Consider the following 18116-nt stretch of genomic DNA (forward strand, 5'->3'; position numbering starts at 1 on the left):
TTAGATTTTCTAATTTAATAGTTGTGTGAAGCTGTCTATGGAATCGTGTATATTGTAAAGGAGAGTGGAAGTGGGAGCCATTAAACAAGAAGGCAGAGTTTTCATTGAGCCAACTTTTGAGTCTCTTGTTAAAGGCATTTTCTTTCTCCTCTTAAAAAGAAGTGAAACAGAATGTGCCAGACTTTGAATAAAACTGCTGGCAAGAAGAAAATGATAAGGGTTACCAACAAAAATTCCTAAAATAAACTTGAAAGGAGAAACACAGCAGGTAAAAGGCCTCACGCTCCTCTTTATACTTGTGGATAAATAATATTTAGAAACATCATATTAACTCTGATATCTCTAATGTTTTGTAATTCATGGTGATATTCAGGTGACGTGTCAAAATAATGCCATTTACTAGTGTGCACCTTTTAAGGGTTGAAATCTTCAGACCAAAATGAATGCTGCTTTAAAGAAAAACAACTCAGTTAGGAATTTTTCTAAAGAGTGATACTGATTGGAAAATATGGCCTCCTTTGACTCAGGAGCCCAGGTCTTCCCTGGAGCCATGGCTTATTTATGGAAGTTGAACTCTAGCGTTTTCATCTTCAGCATTTAATTGTCAGACTCTCAGCCTGGCATACAGAAACATCTGAACTCACGTTTCCCCCCTCCACCGACAGGCTATTTCTTCTTTAGTGCAGCTTTCATTTCCCTTTAGTCATTCTCTTTGGCCGTTTCAGCACTATTAGACTACAAAATGCCTCACAGCACAAAATTATGTTTATTGAGATGGACAGTCTATGGCAGCCAGGTTTCATGCTGGTTTGATTGAGTCAAGTATCTCCCCCATGCCAGTCAACCCTCTTAATTATATGGTCAGAGAGTTTTTATGCTGTTCACTAGGGAAGTGATCCCAGAAGTGAGGGCCATGAAAGGATTTTTCAGATTGAGGGAGAAAGGTATCTTCATTTCTGCACAGCTGTTATATGCTAGATTCTTTACATACTATTGTGGCCGTTTGTCTTCTCCTAGACTCTATCTCTCTTTTCTAGCACCCAATCCATCCAGTTTTACTTTGGGGGAATCGGCACTCCATATTGGCAGTCACAAGGTTTGGGTAAGATTGACTTCACCTTTAGTTCTGGGGATGAGTTTCAAATGCCCTCAGATAAATGTGTTTCTTCCTCCCTCTCGCCAACACACTGTAGTGATTGATATGGAAATAAATATGTAAATTAAACATGTTCATTTAGAAATGAGCATGGATCCAGATACTGGGAAGAGAAGCTGCCTCTCTCTTTCATGGAAACCACTAAAAGAGATAGGTTCTTTTCAGCTGGAGGGTGTGGTATGAGGATGGGTGGCTTGGAAATTCTGCAGCCATTGTTGTGTGATGAGGGAAGTCATTCTGGGGACAAAGCCAAGACTCAGAGGAGGACGAGACACAAAGCTAGATCCCTCATGACCCCACAAAGTCTAGATCAAACAGTAGCTCCTCTTGCCTTTTTAAGAAAAGTGAGCCATGAAATGTGCCCCTTTTTCTTAAGCTAAGTTTGGTTGGGTTTTCTGTTGTGTGTAATCCACAGATTCATAGTTGATGTACTGTCCATAATTTACCGTATTTCCCTCATCATAAACGAGTGAGGTAACTATTATTGTGACCATTTAACAGCTAAAGATATCACTTTCAAAGAATTCCAGTAATGATGCAGCTGGGAGGTAAACTTCATTTTCTAAAGCTCATATTATCAACCTCTATGTCAGCAATTCTCAATGTGTGATATGGGAACCCTTCAGGGTCCCCCAAGACTCTTTAAGGATTTGAAAACTCAAAGCCCTTTTCATTATTTACCTCTTCTATTCTCATTCTCTTATGGAGTACAGTGGAGTTTTCCAGAGGCTACGTGAAGCGTGATGATGTCATTTCTCCAATGTCTAATGGACTGTGAGCTTCTGTATGACTAATGGAATATGAGATAGTAATTTCCAGAATTTTTTTTTTTTTTGAGAAAGAATCTTGCTCTGTCACCCAGGCTGGAGTGCAGTGGTGCAATCTCAACTCACTGCAGCCTCCACCTCCCAAGTTCATGGAATTCTCATGCCTCTCCGGTAGCTGAGACTACAGATGTGTACCACGATGCCCAGCTAATTTTTTATTTTTAGTAAAGATGAGAGTTTGCTATGTTGCTCAGGCTGGTCTTGCACTTCTGGCCTCTAGTGATCCACCCAGCTCGGCCTTCCAAAATGCTGGGATTACAAGCGTAAGCCACTGCACCTGGCCAATTTCCAGAATTTTCTATGGCAAGCTCTTTGGAGGGGGTTCTCAATATTAGAGTGTAAAGGAGTCCTGAGACCAAAAAGTTTGAGAACCGCTGCTCTAAGCAATACCATATGGTTCAAAACACCATAGTACTAGCAGTGAAACTTTTTATCTAGCACAATTAATTTTTATAAATATTTTACACCAATCATATACCACCTCATTACCATCTCATGAAAAGTGGAATGAGCATTCCATTTGATTTTAGTGAGAATTTATAATTTTCCTTTATATTTAATGATATATTTTACCATGAAATTCCAGAATTTGTGAATTTGGGATAATAAAGGGTCCTTTCTCCTCAGCCTTTAAATTTTAAACTGCTTTCGTGGCTAAAATAACAATTTCCCAAAATCAATGTTTCAGCAGATAGATGTATCAAAGTAAGTACATGAAGCCTGGACATACGCAATAAAGGGTGCATTTTCTGCAGAGAATTTTGAAACAACAGTAAAATCAACCCAAAGTCTTTCCGCCTTTTTTTTTTTTTTTTTTTAAGAACCATGCTCTGACAATTCCAAACAAGGTCAGTAATAAAATACTTGTCTGGCCACTACTTCAAAATAAAAAGTACTTGGACCTGAACTGATATCCTAGAGTTTGAATTGGTATCAGAATTCCTAAATTCCATCCCAGTGTGATGCCCCTGACTTGGGTCTGAAATCATTTTTCTTCAATTCTTCTCTTAGATACCTCAAAATAAGAGTCATAATACTCAGTTTCGGAACTGGGCGTAGTGGCTCTTGCCTGCAATCTCAACACTTTGGGAGTGGAAGGATCACTTGAACCCAGGAGTTTGAGACCAACCTGGGCAACATAGTGAGACCCCCATCTCTACAAAAAATGAAAAAACAAGCCAAGACTGGTGGCACATGCCTGTAGTCCCAGCTACTTGAGAGGTTAAGGCAGGAGAGCTGCATGAGCCCAGGAGATGGAGGCTGCAGTGAGCTATGATTGCACCACTGTACTCAAGCCTGGACAACAGAATGAGATCCTGTCTCTATACATACATACTCACTACGTGTATAGCATCTCTGTGTGCTCATTTAAGGCCCACCCCAGTAACAGCCTCAAGGTACTCTTGATGCACTGACTCATTATAACCAAAAATCCAATGGGAATTCCAGATCACAAGACCTTCAGGATTGAAATCAATGTGAAGTTTTCAAGTACAAACTGTGGACAGTCCTTTAGGTTACTGCCTTTCCCCATTCTCCAATTTCAACTCACACGCTCTTCTCCCTCCTTCACTATCCAGTGGGCACATCAGCCTTTTTGGTTTCTCCATGCGGGTGCTCTTCAACCTCAGGCATGCCCACGCTGTTCCTTTGGCTTTGATTGTTCTTCCCCTAACTCTCCACTTACCCATCATCTTCTCACCCTCCAGGCTTCCACTGAAATATCACTTCCTCAGAGGCCCTCCCTGAACAACCTGCCTGAAATATAACTTCTGTTACTCTCTTTCATCACATCCATCTCCTTCACTTTTACTCGAAGGCACTGACCACCACTTCTACATTTGCTTGGTGTTTTGTCATTCTCCCTCATTGGACGGTAAACCCCTGGGGTTGGTTACCATGTGCATTTTTTTCTTCATCTTCCTGGTTACACCAGCACTTCCCATGGCACATGGTAGATGCTTAATACATATTCTGTGAATGAATGAATAAATAAATAAGTGAATGAATGTGCCTTCTCCAAAGAGGACAAAACTCCACCCAAAACCTTATGAGGAAAAGGCAATTGTTATTTCTAAAATGACACTGCTATTGGACCTCTAAAAAACCAGAGAAACTAGCAATTTAGCCTAATCCAAAGAACGATTGAGTGAAATCATTCTTATGACTGGCTTCTATGGGAAGGTAGACATAAGAGTTCATATTGTAAATTCCATTTATAAGTTCAGATATAAGAAAGATGATTATTTAGTGAAAGTAATTAAAGTATTGGTTACGTCTTGGGAAGAGGTGTGAAGGAGCCTTCTGAGTGGCTGGAAATGCTTGTATCTTGATCTCGTTAGTGGTTACAATGGCCATAGACATATGTAAACATTCACCAAGCTATCTGCTTAGAATTTGTGCATGTTGCTGTATGCATATTACACCTCAATTTAAAAAACTTTCCTTGGCTTAGGTGACAAAAGATTCGACCAAAAAAGTTAACCAGACAACACTGATGCTGTAGCTTCTAAAAGTACCCAGAAGCAAATTGCTTTATAAAACATTAAATAAAAACCATGTCATCAGTGTCATCAGTTGTGCCACTGGCATCACATAATTTTAGACATATACACTTTGGGTAAATGTATATATACCTTTTTAGAAACATTATAAAGCCAAACCAACATACTGTGGCCAAGAACAACTGTGCTTTGCAATAAATAACTTACTGTTCACTCTTGAAACCATTTGCTCTTTTTTGTCAAAGAGCAAGAGTTGATGTCAAAAGTTTGAGCTTGTATTGTTTCCAAAAGAAAGAAACAATGCAATTCACTGGCATACTCATTGCTTCCAAATGAGGCTCGCCTCTGATAGACAAGTGGCTCATAAATTGATCTTTTTACATGGAAATTATGTGGCACTTAATTTTTCCCAGGACAAGAGCTATAAATAGAAAACAGGTCATTGTATCATGACAATAAATCATTATTATTTATGCATATTGAACATGAGATAGTGACTTGCCTTTATAAAGTATCTTTTCTTCATGATTCATTGAATTCCTCCTGACCCATGAATAATGTGTAATCTAATCTCCTACAAAGAATTGGAGAAATAAAGACAAAGCAAGGGGGGGAGGAGCTTGGAGGAAAATTATTGAATTAAGAATTTACATTTTAACATAGCAGGTTTATGAAGAATGTTCTGTGGCAGTCTACACTAAATCAATGCTGCATAATTTGAAAAATAGCAGCCTGGTGCCTCTTTATTTCCCTTGACAAGTGTAAAGGCTGTTATTTTCACAATGGTACTGTGTACTTTTTTGAGACTCCTTCATACATAAAAAAGAGCCTCCTTTAAAAACCTCATATGTTAATAGCATGTGCAACCCAGTCACTTTCACATAATCCCAGAAAAAGAGTCTTTTTGCCTGTCACAGGACCTGTTTATGTCTGCTGACTTTAAAATAAGCATTTAAAAATGGTGTTTCTGTTAAAATCATGAAAGGTTCAAAGAAAATTGGACACTAATCTGTGAAATGCAACATTTGACTATAAAAAAGACACTATGTGATTAAGAATAGTTTATGAGTTTATTATATGATTTCATAGGGAAAAGAAAGAAATGTTGACCATTTTAAAAATATATGTACCAATAAATTCATTAAAGTGTGAGGTGCTAGAGTCAGGCTTTTTCTCCTCTAGAGAATCAGAAATATGGAAGATAAGCATTTATAGAGGAGAACTGAGTAACACTATTATAAAATAATCTCACCATATTTATGGTGTCAATAAATTCTTACAGTGTCATGATCATTTCTAAGTTATAGCGGAGCTGCAGCCTAATAAAATACAAAACAAAAATGAGGTTTCTTTCATTTTAAAAGCACCGTCATAGATCGAATTTTAGTTTTTCTCTAAAAATAGATGCTGTGAAGCTGAGACCCTTGTTTAATTAGAAAAGATCATTTTTCTGCTTTTATACAATAAAATCTCCTGCTTTCAGACTCCACTAACTTGACATTCATCATCATTTGGGTAAGTGCTCAGTTAAAGTTTTCCCCTGTGGCTTCTGGTTTAGAATAGCATCTGATTAGCAGCTTTTGATGCACACTCTCACACTTCCCATTAAAATACATAGGAAGCCATGATACACGGTGAAACCCCAGAGCTATAAGCCAAACTAGGGCTGATGATCAACCTAGAGCTAACATGTTGCATACCTTTCCACTGACTGTGATGACTAATTAATAGGAAGTGGAAGAGCCTTTATCTGTCAGGCCCCTCCAAAATACCAGATTAGATTTACTTGTAAATCACACATATGTCCCCTATACTACAGGTGTTTATTTTTGAAGTCGTCATGGTGCTGTCTTCCTTCCATTCATTTTCACTCCCTCCCACCCCAGGCCGGTCTCTCTTTTTTTACATCTAATAAGAGACCAAAGCTCCCAGAAATCAAATGGACAGGAAGCTGAGAGGAATAACAAGAGAAGACAAAGGACGTGCCTCTGGTACTTGCTGGAAATTGTAGATTTTTCATGTATTTCATAAAATACTACCTAGTGGTAATAGAGTAAGATCACAACAGATCAGCCGAGCTACACTCAATGAATTTATGCAAGATCTTGAGAATAAAGATGGGAACTATACACCCGACATTATTTTCCAAGGTTATCTCTTAGGTTAGTTGTTTTTTTTTTTTTGACTGCTTCACACATAAAAATAGCCTCCTTTAAAACACTCATATATTAATGAATAGCACATGCAACCAAGAGGACAAAGTATAGATTAATTGTCAATTCCTGCACCATGTTGATTAACAAGAGATTAGATGGACTCTCATTCTTCTATATGAATGAATGGGGTGGGGGGAATCCAACAGGAATCTGTGAAGAAATATGGCATCAAAAGGAAAAAATGTATTACCCTAAAGATTCAGAGCTATCTTCCAAAAATGATTATGCACAAAAACAGGGGAAAATCAGAAAAATGCTTGATGTCCATAATTGAATGCAAAAAGATATGACCTCTATATGACCAAAAAGGCTGCCATAAGGGAATCAAATTGAAATGAAAATAAAATGGAATGAAAATGAGATTGATGGGCTAAGGAGTGATAATAGGAAAATCAAAATTGCAACGGCAGAATTAAAATTTTTATATAGGATAAGAAAGAGACAAATAGTCACTATTGAGAATTAAATCACTGATGTAGAAGATGAAGTTGAGATGCTCTTTCAGTCTCGGCAGTAAAGGACAAAGACAATAAGACAATTCAATAGATTTGGAATGGAAATTGTACCTAATCATTAATAGGTACTCCAAAGGAAAGAGCCAGAATGTTTTAAGTGGAAGTAATCCTGGAAAAGATAATTGAGTAAACTTTCTATAGCTGAAACAAAACAAACTGTACAAAACACTGTGTGTATAGTTGTGAAAGGAGTCGGCACTGTTCAGGGTTATCAGTTAAAAATTTAATCATCCTAGAAGACTTTCTGTTTCAATAATGTATAAATCCTAAAAGGATCTGGGTGGGGGGAGAGAGGGAAAGTGGAAAAAGGCTAAGTATAAAATAGCAAAAATTGAATTCAGCACCATACTTCTCTCCAGCAGTAAAGCAGTAAACATTAATGTCTCAAGAACTTATGTGGTGAGTATTGTCATACAAAACTAGCCCCAAAGGAGTAGAGTACATCTTTGTAAATCATTTGTTTAAATTGTCTTTGTGACCCTAGAAATATATAGGTGAAATGCTATTTCACAGAATTGCTCAATCTTCCCTGGAAGGAAGAAGGTGAGGGAAGGGCATAGAGTGTAATACTTTCAACTTTTTAAATAAAATGGCTGTTATTTTCCTAATAATTCCAATAGCCTGTTTGGTGTAGAAGTGGGGGAAGATGCTTCTTTCTTTTGCATTTTTCAAACTTGAAAGCATGGCTTCTGTTGCCTCAATGTTTTTTAGCTCAAAGTCTTGAGAATTTCTGTCTTCACACTCTTCAAAGGCTTCACACTGCTGCAATGGCTGGAGCACAGTCCATTGACCTAATTGCAACCAGTCAACAGCTCCCTCTCTGGCATTTGACTCAGGAGCCAGTAATGTGACAGTTACTACTGACTCTTATGAAAGCAGCAGCAGAATTTAGACACTTGGGGATCTAAGCCAGTTTTAACATCAGTAGAGGCACAAGCAGCAGGCTACTCAAATTGATCCTGTGGCCTAATTTTGACTGCAGTTCTGGCCACACATCCCCTTGAGGGTTTTTTTGTTTGTTTGTTTTGCTTTGTTTTGTTTTTGTTTTTTTTGAGATGGAGTCTTGCTCAGTCACCAGGCTGCAGTGCAGTGGTGCGGTCTCAGCTCACTGTAACCTCCACCTCCTGGATTCAAGCCATTCTCCTGACTCGACCTCCCAAGTAGCTGGGACAACAGGTGTGCACCACCATGCCCAGCTAATTTTTGTATTTTTAGTAGAGACAGGGTTTCACCAAGTTGGCCAGGATGGTCTCCATCTCTTGACCTCATGATCTGCCTGCCTCAGACTCCCAAAGTGCTGGGATTTCAGGCATGAGCCACCACGCCTGGCCTCCCTTGGGTTTTGAGCCTGTTTCCTATACCTGATTCTGCCCTATTAATTCAGTGAGTTACCTGTCTCTCCAGTGATTTTCTTCTTTGCCTAAGTACATCAGAACTGGTTACTCTTGCTTGCCATCAAGAACACTGATAGCTAATGTTTTCATCAAGCTGAATCAAGCTGGTGGCAGACCCCCATACTGCACTCTAATGTTAAACCAACCTTGCATTCCTGTAGTAAATTCCACTTGATCATGGAGTGTAATATTTTTATTTGTGGCTAGATTCTATTCTCTTATCTACACTCTTAGCAATTTTCAAGTAGATGATACATTATTATTAATTATAGTCACCACATTGTACAATAGATCTCCTGAACTTATTGTTTTGTCTAACTGATCAACATCTTCAGAATAGCACATCCTCTCGCTGCTCCCTGCCTGTGGTAACCACTATTCCACTATCTGCTTCTAAGAGTTTGACTTTATTTTCCACATATAAGTGAGACCATACTCATACATATATACGTACTTCCAGAATTCCACTGTGTATATATACCACATTTTCTTCATTCATCTGTTGATGGACTCTTAGGTTGATTCTATGTCTTGGCTATTGTGAATAAAGCTATAATGAGCATGGGAGTGCAGATATCTCTTTGACATTGATTTCGTTACCTTTGGACATATACTCAGAAGTGGAATTGCTAGTTCATATGGTAGTTCTGTTTTTAATTTTTTCTCTAGTCTTTTTTTCTTTGTATCCTTCATATTGAATCAGTTCCATTGATCTATCTTCCAGTTCACTGATTCTTTTGCCATCTCAGTTCTACTAATAACTAGCCCATCTAGTGAAATGTTCATTTTGATTCTTGTATTTTTCAACTTTAGTATTTTCATTTGGCTCTTTTTAATAAATTCTATTTCTTTATTAATGTTCCCTATTTGTTCAGTCATGGCCATCATGTTTTGTTGTTATTGTTCTTTAAACATGTTTTTTTTCCCCAATTACTTGAATATATTTATAATAGCTTCTTTGAAGTCTTTTCTGTTAAATCCAACACGTGGGTCCACATAGAAGCAGTTTCTACTGACTAGTTTTTTTTCTTGAATATAGATCCCACTCTCCTGTTTTTCCAGCTCTCATAATTTTTTATTGAAAACTGGATATTTTAGATAACATTTTATAGCAATTTTTCCTCAAGTGATATTTATTTGTTTTTTTATTTGTTGTTGTTTTAAGTAACTTAACTGTACTTAATCTACAGAACCAGACTGTCACCCCAATTTGCAGCCTGTGATGTCTCTGCTCAGTTTTTCTTTAACTTTTTTGTTTTAGTGTGTATCTTTATAGACTAGTGGTCAACCAATGATTGGTTGGTGCTTGTGCTCAAACACCTTGAGCCCATAAGGCTCCCACTCTCAGCTGGTGGTAATGTGATAGTTTCAGGAAAGTATTCAAAATTTGGGCATTTTTCAAGCCTGCTCAAGTATTTCCTTTCTACTGAGCTCTCTTGATTATCAATTTTACAAATATATAGGCTACCACAAAATCAGGGACTTGTGGAATGCTTATTAAGCTTTTCAATAGCTAACTCATCTCCCTATAAAGTTCTCATTAATCTTTTGATCTACCACTCATCCCAATCAGGACCACAATCACAGCCTCAGAGAGCTTTAAGCTTATCTCCTTTGCCATTGGGAACAGGTTTTCCATTCTCTGTTCTAAATCAAGTTAGCATCCTCCACCAACAAAGCTACTAGTTTTCACGATTAATTCTGTCTGATAAAACTACTATACTGAGCAACTTAGGGTGTGGTGCGGGGGTGGCCATAGGCAAGAAAACCATAGACTCCTACAGTTCTTACCTGAAATTGTGCAGTCTTTCATGAATATATGATTCTCTATTTGTTGTTTCTATTTGGTTGATTTCTAGAGCCCCAAAATGATTGTTTTTGACAATTTTGTTCAACTTTATAGTTGTTTTTTGGAAAGAGGATTTAGTTGACCTCCTTACTCGTTTATACCATCTCCATTTTTGTATGCATCTTGTCTTTTGATTGCAGGTTCCTCAAAACACAGAATTGTCAGAGCAAGTCCGCGGACACTAACAACTTTTTCTATTGCAGATTCTTACTTGAAAACATTTTATTGTCTCTTGTTGGTTCCCAAGAAATTGGTTGCATAACCCTATGAGATTTGCATCTTGTCCAACTCTTTTACTCTATCTTTCCTTGTTTTCCCTGCACAAATAAATGGCTACTGACTCCAAGCAGAAAAGCATGGTGGGACACTTATAGAAGCTTTTCTAGGAAAGACTGTGGAGAGAAATTTAATCACATACCACTCAGCAAAAACACAGAATAAATCTCCATTCATTAATTATTCCTTTTCCTCAGTTTTATTGAGGTACATGAAATATAACAATTGTATATGTTTAAGGTGTATGTATGTATGACATGATGCTTTGATATCGGTAAACATTGTGCAGTTATTACCACAATGAAGCCAATTAACACATTCATTACCTCTCATAGTTACTTTTTTGTGTGACAAGAATACTCAAGATTTACCCTTGTAGCAAATTTGAAGTACACAACAAATTATTAACATAGTCACCATGCTGTACATTAGAATCCAGAACCTATTCATCTTTAACTGCAAATTTGTACTCTCAGACCAGTATTTCCCCATTTCCCTCACTCCTGCAACACTTGGTAATCCCTAGTTATTTCAAAACTTATCAAATTCTCTCTTTGGTTGGGCTACTGTGGGAGTGGGGGGGCCTTCTGCCCTCACCTTTCCTCCAGATAATGCTTAGCTCTGTCACCACACTGTTTAAGATTGTCTCTACCCATTCCCTGACACACGTAATATCCAACTTCTTCCTTCTTCTAACCCTAAATTCCAGTGACTAGCAATTAGTTTAGTCAAACGTCTTCTTAACAGTGTCAGATCATGCGCTACATAGATTCTGTACAATAAGCTAAGAAGATTAAAATGTCTTCAAATGTTAAACACTTTTTATAATCACATTCCACCGCCTTATGCTTGGCAGACAATCCAACTTCTTACTTTGTTGAGAAGCTTGAGGTCATTTAATCTGAACCCCTTCATCTGCCTGTCTATCTGTGACTAACACTCATCCTTTATGCTTCCCTTAGGTGCCCCCGACCCAAAAAGTGTGGGTCTTTATATCAACATGTACAACCCCCTTTTTATGTATCAGTTAATGCTCTTTTGGTTGCATTTAATGTGATTCTGGCTAGGCTAGGCAAAGACTGATTTATCTAAAAGAGTTGAAAAATCAAGACCGGTAAAGACATTGGCAGTAGAAGCTGTGGTTCTTTCCTCTGGGATGGCACCATAAGATGACAAGGTCAGGCTCCTTTTAACACTGGTTCACTGCTCCAGTTTCAAAATCTCAGGAGAAACAACCTGATTGGCTAAACTAAGCTCATAGACCCCTCCGTAGACCAATCACAGTAAAGAGGGTGGAGTGGGGTAGAAGGAGTTTGTCAAGGGAGGAAAGAGAAGGAGAAGGGGCAGGATAGATGAGAAGATCAGTACTACAGTGATACTGACACACTCTCCCCTCCTGGCTTTTCCTCAGTTGTTTCCTTCTTTGTATCTTTAAACAAGCACAGATATCCCCTAGTTCAAAAGAAATTTTCTTAACTTTGTAACTTTCACTTAATTTTTTTCCTTCCTTTCATCAAAATTATCTAACAAACCACCTACTCAGGTTGCCAGGCAGCCAACTTACTTCCTAAGGAGAACTTGCACATATTACTCCTCTTCACCTTCGCTATCTTAAATTCCACCTTTACCAGAAAGCCTTGTCTGACACCTGCTACCTCCCCACCTCCCAAACCAAAAATCTCTAAAACACCATTTGGTTTCAGGAAACAACATTATTAAAAATGTTAAATAAATGCTGTTTATTTGAATTTTAGCGATTTTGTAGCTTGTATTTAATTTCTTCATTTTCTTTTGTTTCATAGGTACCTTAGAGCAAGAAGGAGTTTATAACATGCATTTGTCTTTGTGCATACTATATGTAAATAGCATTACAGTAAAAATAATTTAAGTTAACCCTGAGTGCCCGATATAACACTTTTCTTTAAACAAAGTCTAAAATCAAGAAACACAGGTCTATGACATCAATTTATCGTTAATCCCCTATTTCCTCATAGGATATTTAACCTCACTTAGTCTTGTTCCCTACAAAGGCACTATAAATTTTCAAAGGTAGGGACAATAACATTTGTATTTCTTTGTGTATCTACCTCCAAATATCTAGTGTTATTTCAAAACTATATTTTATTGAGTGAACACTTGGAAGCTGTGTTTCTGAAGGTTTGTAGTAAAATTCTACTATAGATAATAACTACTTTTTATTGAGTACTGACTTCTATCAAGTGCTAGGAATTATGCTAAGTGCTTTAGATAAAGTATCTCAATTAATCTTCAAAATAAGTTTATAGAATCTGTCCTAATTAAGATATACACTTTACAATGACAAAACTGAGGCTCAGAAAGATTAAATAAATTACCTAAGGTCATATACCTAGTAAACACTACAGTTGGGATTTCACATAAAAAAATTATTGTCAGAGAGCAAAGGGCAAGACCATTACAATATAATTTTCATGAAAATTTAAAGCTCTTTTATTTTGTAAGATATTTATAGTTAATTCAGTTCCCGTCTGTAAAATATTGATAGTTATGTCTATTTTTCTTATTGCATACTTGCCCACGTAGTCTAAAAGTTAGTTAGGGTTTATTTAGTCCTGGATAGCATTTCACTTTAGTTTTGTACTAAGTCTGTACTATTTCTATCAGCATGAAGAAATTGACACTCATGTAGTAGAACAATTTTTTTAAATTTAACTTTGCACTTGATAAGAGGATATTTTAATATTTCAGGCTATGTTTCATAATTTGAGAAATGCCACGCCACCTCATCATTAACAACACATTTCTGCCCACTGACTTTCCATCCACAACAGATAAATATGAGCTGTAGTGATTGTTGCACAGAGATTCAATGCCACTAATGTTTTAACCAATGAGTAGTTAGCTATATAAAACACACTATAAACTGAATCTTAGCATACATTGAATAGCCATGTTTCAGCTCAATCTTTGCCTGATAATTGCTGCATTTATCAATTTTCAGGCAATTATACATGATAAAAAATTTCCAGACTTTTAACTCTTAGTGACTTCATTTAACATTCCTGATGGCATGGATAAGCTAATCTGAAGAAGAGAAGGCTATGTGGTTATCATACATTATCACATAGCCTGGTCATGACCAGGTTTTCCAATTCCTATGATTATAGCCAAACAGGTATAGTCCAATCCCTATGACTATAGTAGCCAAAACCACTCTGCCCCATCAATTATGCTACCCTAGCAATTTTTTTAAGAAAAAGCCTAAGAGCTAGAGTGGTCCCTATTCTAAAAAATAAATATTTAAAGAAAAGATATTAATTTTCCTTGTCATGAGGGAAAGAACAGAAAATTCTCATGATGGTCAACAAGTTTCACCCAACCACATACTGCCTGGGTGACACCATTTACCTCTCCTTGGCAACCAGTGTAAAGAATTCTGTTTCCTCTGCCTGGGGTTCTCCATCATTCGCCTGTCTCACCCCACCCTGACCCCTCCCCTTTCTCCCTCCTCATTCATCAAATTTCAGCTTAAGTGTTACTCCTCAAAGAAGCATTCCCCCACCAAGTCCAAATCCCTAACAGGCTCTCATTGCAAACTGAACCTTTAGGTGGTGTCAGAAGTACTAAAATTAGATAATTATTTTGAGAGTAGACACTCTGTCTGGCGGACAAACCACAGACATTCTCTTAAGTGTACCTGGAGAGGGAGAAGAAGACAAAGAGGGGAGGGGAGAGAAAAATGATGTATTTAGTTGTTCATTGAGAAGCAAAGACACATGATGCAGTACCAGAGAGAGAGGATGAGAGAAGGCCCAGTTGCTGGGGTTGCTAAGCATTGCTCATGTGTTTGTTTAGGCCAGCCTACACTTCCTGCTTACGATGGGCTTCTGGAACTTGCCAGTACCCATGCTCTCCTCTCCTCCCTGGGCACATTTTCTATACCACATTGCCAGCCTCCCCTGCAGTTGAGTAATGCCATGTGACTGAGTCCCAGCTGATGGACTATGGACAGAAGTGATGTGCTGCTTCCAGACGGGCTACCTTAATTCTCCCACAAGCCCTGCCCAGCTCATTCTCTCTCTGTGTTCATTGACTGGCCAGGGAACAGAATCCAGCAGAAGATTCAAGGCCCAGTGGAGCCATTAGCTAGAATAAGTCTAAGTTCCTGAATCACTTTGTGGAAGGTCACCTGGCAAAGACTCAACTAACCTGTGAAATGAGTGAAAAACAAACATTTCCTTTGTCAGGTCATTGTGAATTTAGTGTTTATTTAAGCAGCTAACTTTAACTTCCATGAGACATCTCAGTATTCTCAAATAAAACACCTTTCTTTGGCTTGTATTAGTTTGAAACAATCTAAACTATTTACTATTTATATATAGATAGATACACTCACATACATATACACAAACACACATATATATGTAAAGAGTGATAAATATATTATATATATATATGAAAATATATTTATCCTGTTATGCATTACTATGGAAAGGGCAAATTTAGAATCAGCAATACTGACTCAGCAAGAATCAAACGTAAAATTGATTACTGTGTAACAAAAAGAAGTAAAAAAAAAAAAAAGACCAGTAAACAACATACAAATATCTATTGATCATACATAATGTATATAATTATACGCAAACACACATTACACATTCACACACACAAATTTCAGTACACAGCCAGGTTGAGAACCATTGATCTAGAAGGATATACACCAAACTATTGCTAGGGAGGCGGCTGGAAGAGGAGGAATCCTAGATTATTACTGCCAAAAGCATATTTTTAAAATGAACTTTCTTTTTTGCTTAGGTAATGTATGCATATGATACAAAATTGAACGTATACAAAAGAGTTTGTAATACAAAAATGAGCCTTTTTTAAGTTTTATCTGTAGGGGACCCACTTTCTGACTTTGACATCAGAGGAAACCACAGACACCAACTTCTTGTTATCTTTTCACACTTAAGCAGAAATATATATTGTAACATTATTTTCATATGTTATATATATTTTATATTTACATATTTGTTTTATATTTTATGTATGCTTCTGTGTAAACAAAAAAGTATGGCTAATTTTGGATCAAAGGGGAGATAAAACAAGATGACATAAAAATTAAGTCTGTGTTGAACTGTACATCATTCTAATTAATCTAATCTGATAAGTATAAGATTTATATCACAGTGGATCTTCAGTCTGAATTCATTCATTCTGTTTTGCTCTATCCCAACTTTAATTTCAACTCTCTAGATATCAATTATGGAGCTCTTTTCCCTCCTCTATGCCACTCCTCTCCCCTGCCTCCTCCCGAGCAGAATCTGTCAAGCATCATCTGCTTCCGAACCGTGCCATTCAGTGTGTGTGTGTGTGTGTGTGTGTGTGTGTGTGTGTGTGCGAGTGATTTATGTGGGAAGTGATCCTAGGGAGTGAGAGACGGGAGAGAGACATAGTAGGTGACAGGGACACTGTAAAGCCCAGTGGGGGTCACCCGCTGCTGCTCTGGGTGACCATTGCAGGTCCCCCGGGACCTTTCGAAGAGCCTCATGAAATGCTTCTCAGAATTGTGTCTTGAGGTGGGGGGGTGCATATCTCCCGCAGAAACCATTGCTGATTGTGTACCATTCACTTTTGGATTTGCTTCTTAATGGTCCTGAGGCAAAACTGTCTGGTTGCACAGATGTTAATTATTTGAGACTACTCTCAATTAGTTGTGTGCGTTATTCGTTTTTGAACCGTGACAGAAAGCCTCAGCCAGTTTGGTCCGTGAAGACAGAACCTGGAGGGCTTTCCAAAAGCTTGGATTCTGATCCCTCCCCGTTGTCTCTCTTCCTTGTTGAACCAAAACATTTCAGTTTAGTCAAGCTCACAGAGGCGACCCTCCCGTGGGGACCTTTAAAATTAAATGCTTAGGATGTACATGACTTTTTAAAGCCCCTTGCACATACAAGCTAAAAGCTTCAGTGCTGCTGCCCAGTGAAATGATCCAGCTGGAAATTGAGTCTTGTTGTGGAGGACTTGGTCAGCTCTGACTGGGAGCTGACCATCTTCCTCTGACTTGCAATTTCCCTTACTCGGGTGATTTGCACGTTTCCCTGTGCAGTGTATTAAGTACATTGGCTGTCTTCAAGACCATCTAAATAATTAAAGCTTTATTGAGGAGAGCATTGTACAGATTAGTGCTTTAAATACTAATCGGCTTCTTCATTACAGTCTCCTACACACACAAAACTGGAAGGAAGGGAGGTCCCAACGCATATTAAATTCTCCATTCCCCTTATAATTCTCCTATTGACAAATGTGGTTGCAGACAGGATCATTCTGAAGGAGTTTGCTAGAAGACATTGCTGGTCTATTCTTTTGGGAAACCCAATTGTTTTTGTTGTTGTTGTTGTTTGTTTGTTTTTAAACGGAATAATGGGTGGCAAAAAAGCTTCCTTTACACTGAAGATTAGCTCCAGGCAGGAATAAATAAAACACTCCAGAGAATGAAATACAAGCAAGAGAAAAATCACTTTCCAAGAGTTATATCAGAAGGGGAAATAGACTAGTGCTCATTTTAAAGAACTTCAGACCCAGCATTCTTTTTATGAGCCTGGTGTGAGTGCTTAGCCAGCAGGGGGAAAGGAGAATATGATATATTATAAAGACCATTTAAATTCTGCTTTGCAAAATAACCTGGGTTGTTAAAAAGAATGAGATGGCTGTATATATGCCACCATGGAAAGATATCCATGATGAGATAAAAGAACAAGTGAAGGAACAAAGCAGTAGGCATACTATAATTCCATCTGTATAAATCAAATGATTAAAAACTCTATACAGAATGTACATCTGTTTATAAATGTATCAATGTCTAGAGATAAACATACCTAGCTATTTTGGTGTTTCCTCTGGGAGAAGCAATTGATGTTAGGAGAGGAAAGGAAGGCTTTTATTTGTTGTATTACACTAACATTTAAAGCATAAATTAAGAAAATTTCATTAAAAACTGCTGGCAGGATGCGGTGGCTCATGCCTGTAATCCCAACACTTTGGGAGGCCAAGGCTGGTGGATCACCTGAGGTCAGGAGTTCGAGACCAGGCTGGTCAACATGATGAAACTCTAACTCTACTAAAAACGCAAAAATAGCCAGCCATGGTGGCGAGCACCTGTAGTCCCAACTACTCGGGAGGCTGAGTCAGGAGAATCACTTGAACCCAGGAGGTGGAGGCAGCAGTGAGGCGAGATAGTGCCACTGAAATCCAGCCTGGGTGACAGACTGAGACTCTGCCTCAAAAAAAAAAAAAAAAAATTAGCTGAAGCAATTTTATTATTACAAAGCTTTGTTGTGACGGTTAAGTGAGAATCCTAAAACAATTTGCAGCAAAGGAATTGTAGAGAAAAGTGAGTTGGG

This window comes from Pongo abelii, chromosome 2 (assembly GCF_028885655.2).
Source record: "Pongo abelii isolate AG06213 chromosome 2, NHGRI_mPonAbe1-v2.0_pri, whole genome shotgun sequence".
Taxonomy (NCBI): Eukaryota; Metazoa; Chordata; class Mammalia; order Primates; family Hominidae; genus Pongo; species Pongo abelii.